Genomic DNA, 4,258 nt, shown 5'->3' on the forward strand with positions numbered 1-4,258 from the left:
GGCAGGCGGATTTCTGAGTTCGAGGCCAGCCTGGTCTACAGAGTGAGTTCCAGGACAGCCAGGGCTACACAGAGAAACCCTGTCTCGAAAAACCAAAATAAATAAATAAATAAATAAGCATTACAATGTCAGGACCCTAAATAGTTTAGTACTGCCAACATCGCATTTGAATGTTTTTCTCAAATAGTCTCTGTGTAAAAGACCTAAAATTTTAGTACAATACCTATCTCATTCTCATTAAAGAAAATTTGCCCAAAAGTTAGGGAGTGAATTAATGCATCTCTGGATGAGGTAAAGATTTATTCCCCTGTGAGAGGAAACTAGTTGTGGGGCTGGCGAAATGGCTCAGAGGGTAAGAGCACTGACTCCTCTTCTGAAGGGTCCTGAGTTCAAATCCCAGCAACCACGTGGTGGCTCAGAACCACCTGTAATGAGATCTGACGCCCTCTTCCGGTGCATCTGAAGTCAGGTGCAGTGTACTTATGCATAATAATAAATAAAATCTTACGGAGCGAGCAGGGCCAACTGGAGCAAGCAGAGGTCCTAAAAGTTCAATTCCCAACAACCACATGAAGGCTCACAACCAACTATCTGTACTGCTACAGTGTACTCACATACGTAAAATAAATAAATCTTTAAAAAAAGAAACTAGTTTGAGCATACTCATTCAGTCTAGAATTTTATACTCCACAAGCGTCTTGAAAGTTAAAAATGAAATGAAATCATCACGCAAAAATTGGCACACAGAAAAAAATTAAAAATAGATTGGCACACAGAAAGCCCTTCAAACAAGATTTACTAAAAAGGAAAAAAAAACGAAAATTAACATAGCCAATTGAAAAATTGTACAACTGCGATGTGACTCAAGTTTTGCAAAAAAGTTTTTTAGAAAACACGTTTTAAAAAACAGTTCTGTCATCAGGTACGGTGAAGCAGGTCTCCAAAACAATACAAACAAATGAAAGTAACTCCACTGAGGTGAGGAACTGACAAAAAAAACAAAACAAAACAAAAAACAAAAAAAGCTTGCGAATTTGCATATTGAGGTAACCACACTATCTATTGGGGGGGGGGAACTACTTCAAATGTTACCTATTTCGAGATAAAAGCAAACAGGAAAAATATCCCCTCTGACTAACACGACTCGTGTTTTATGACTGTGTTAGATAACAGAGTTAAAAGATGGCTTAAATCAGGGTTGGCCATTTCCCCTCTGAACCAAAATTCCTTTGCAACCTGATAGCTCAGAACAAAAGGCCCCTCTACCCTGTCTCTGCAGAACAGACCCCAGTCCACTTCCACCCTGCAGCGAATGCTCAAAGCAAGACCTGCTTCTGCAAACTCAGCGAGGCCCGCGGGAACCCAAACTTTGGAAACTCCACCAAGGGTTTAAGGGGACATGGGAGCCTCTAGGAAGGGATCCAAGGGAGGTGACACCGGTCAACCCACGGAACCAGACGTGCAACGTCGCTGGAGGGCGTGTCGGGCAGCTTGGCGACGTAGCACTTGGCGGGACATGGCCATTCATTAGCTGGCAGGGGCGGCGGGGCTGCGCTGCCAGGCCACCCGCCCGTGCCACGCGGCGCGAAGCTCGGCAGCCGCCCCCTCCGCGAGTTCCCTCCCCGGGCCCCGCTCCCCGGCCGGGCTGGCAGGACGCCGTCGCCCCCGCCCTCACCAGTCGCTAGATGAAGGTGCGCCGGCGGTCTCCGCGGGGCAGGCGCGCGGCCGCGCAGGGACTCATCCTCAGTGAAAGCTACCGGGGACAACGGAGGGAGCCAGGAGCCGGGATGCCCGAGTCAGCTCAGGAGGCGGCTGCAGCGAAAGCGACAGCCGCGACTGTCGGCGCCGGGACCGGGTTCGGGGGAACCTGGACTGGAGCGGGCGGGACTCGGGAATAAGACGGGCGCTGATTGGCCGGAGCTCGTGTATGCCCCGCAGTGATTGGTCGGGGTCTGCCCACAAGGCCTAGCGTGGCAGTACCTCAGCTGGTGGCCTTCCCCTAGAGTCCCAGAAGAACGTGACCCCTGCCGGCCTTGGTGCGGTCGACACAGGCTGCTGCCCTAGACTCAGAACCAATACTGCCCCTCTTAGTGCCAGATGTCACCCTAGGAGATCTGTCTCCCCGCAGGTCGAGACTCGGAAGGGAGGTGAAGGCTGGGATGGAGGAAACAAGGAGCTGGCTGGATGCCCAAGCACCACTCCATAGAAACGTGGGCATCTTAGAAAAGTTGCTTCCCGGATCGCTCGTAGTGGGATAACTGGAAAACCAGAGGTGTCCTCTCCCCCAAGACTCAGCCCTTCTGCTCTGTGCCCTGCCTGTTGTGCCCGGATTGTCTGAGTGTCACTCTCTTTTTGTCAGAAGGCACCATGGGTTTTTTTTCAGATCGCCACTGTGCGACCAGCTGCTGACTTGGGTCACATCTCTCTGCCTGACTCCAGGCTTGCAATAGGTTTTCCTCCTTGAACTCTTAAATCTAAAAGCCATTTTAAAGGTTGCAAACTGTTAGAGAGGAAAGCAAGCCAATAATCAGTCCAGAACGGAAAACATACTCCTGCTGCTGTCTGATAGAGAGGCGCCTTAGTAAACATGTGTTCAGGGAGGAGTAGCATGACTCAGAGAAAAACAGCACTAGGAGCCCAGAATTGTTTGAACCTCGGCCCTGTTTGTGTTGCTGTGTGAGCCACTGACACAGTAATCTATTAAACGGAGTCAAACTCAATACCTTCTTAGACTGCTTCAGTCCAATTGCCTGTTTTGTAGACTTTGTAGGGAAAGTAAGTTGCTCGATCTAACTGAAGGAGAGATGAAAACAGACCTAGCTCTCCAGCTCTCCTCCCAGTGCAAGGACTTTCTTTGCTTTCTTACTTTCTACTCTGACGTCTAACAAGACCCATTCCGTAATGTATAAACAATGACTTAGAAGGAAGCTGTGTATGATAATAACACATGCATGAACAAGGACGCTCAGTGATCTGGAAGCTAATGATGTAAATAACTGTGTTGCCCTGAGTTCACAGCTTTTGTCTGTCTCTCCTTTGTACCTGGGTAAGTCATTTAGGTTTTCTGAAGCCTTAGTTTCCTCATCTGCCAAGTGGGAATGGAATGCATGTTGCTGTAGTGAAAATGTGTTGCTAGATACCCGTAGCATTTAGCAGACTGCCAATCACACAGTAACACCACCTAGAAGTTGCCATGTCTCAAACGCTTGTAAGCATTGGGAGTACAAAATGTCCATATAGCCATAATCACAAACACAAAATTTAATTGCAACTTTAACGAATCTGTGAAAGAAGATAGAGGTTTCATCTGACTTCCCCCAAAAATGACAAACTACGGAAGAAGTAAAAAATAACTAGGTGAAGCAGAAAAAGAAAGACAGACCAGAATCCTGCCAAGGAATGAATGTCTTTAAAGTTGGAGATAGGGGATGAACTGGTCCTGCTTCAACAAGTATCAGAGGAGAGAATATTAGAAAGCTGCTTACAAAGTAAAACTTATCAGCCACAGTTGCTATGGTGCTGACCAAACTGAGAGAAACTCTGACATAACAATTTTTATTGTCCATGACACGAACAGCCTGAGTTTTATATTTTTATACACTGTTGGGCTTAAAAGGAATCTAGTTGGTAGCCCAACTGATATCATAAATGCAGTAGTGTTAGGTGGCCACATAAGTTAAAAAATTCTGAGCTAGTAAAAATGTAATCTTTTACTGTAGAATGAAAGCAAACTGTCCAGCTTTTACCCCAAGGTGAAAATGAAGCACATTATACCAGAAGGTAAATGGTCTGCATGATCATTGGGTGAGACAGAAAGATCTGGCTCCACCTTCTCATCCTTTTCTTTCTTTCTTCTCCCATTGCTTCTGCTCTTCCTTTATATATTGTGTAAGCAATCTTGGTGAGTTATTATATTTTTAAGTTTTTTTTCCCCTTCACCCCTTTTCTAAAACTTTTATGCATTTTGTTTCGTCTCTGGGCAATCTTTTTCTTTTCCTACTTGTTTCTGTGTTCCTTCCTAGTATACTTTTAGTAATATTTTGGATTTTATCTTGTTAGTTGTAAAGAAGCTTATGCCTTCTTCTTTTATTTCCCTTATGTTTATCTAACTTTACTTTTGAGCCTTCTCATTGTTGAGGAATTCTTTTCCCTTTCTTGCTAACTGCTTGTTCTTTTTTCTTTCCTTCCATAATAATCTTCCCCACTCCTCTTCTTTATTTTATTTTATTTTTGTTTTTTTGTGACAGGATTTCTCTGT

General features: G+C 45.4%; 1 protein-coding gene across 2 annotated transcripts in view; it reads right to left on the reverse strand.

Annotated features, from left to right (window-relative positions):
- The window catches only part of Ibtk (inhibitor of Bruton tyrosine kinase), a 64,062-nt gene extending 62,183 nt beyond the window's left edge, over nt 1-1,879 (reverse strand). The window contains exon 1 of one of the 2 annotated variants that reach the window (XM_029543066.1): nt 1,676-1,865. The gene's annotated coding sequence lies outside the window, so the exon portion shown is untranslated. Of the gene's footprint in view, nt 1-1,675 lie in introns of both variants that reach the window. The other variant, XM_021206067.1, reaches the window with a different exon arrangement.
- Nucleotides 1,880-4,258: the final 2,379 nt, after the last annotated feature.

This window comes from Mus pahari, chromosome 10 (genome assembly GCF_900095145.1).
Source record: "Mus pahari chromosome 10, PAHARI_EIJ_v1.1, whole genome shotgun sequence".
NCBI lineage: Eukaryota > Metazoa > Chordata > Mammalia > Rodentia > Muridae > Mus > Mus pahari.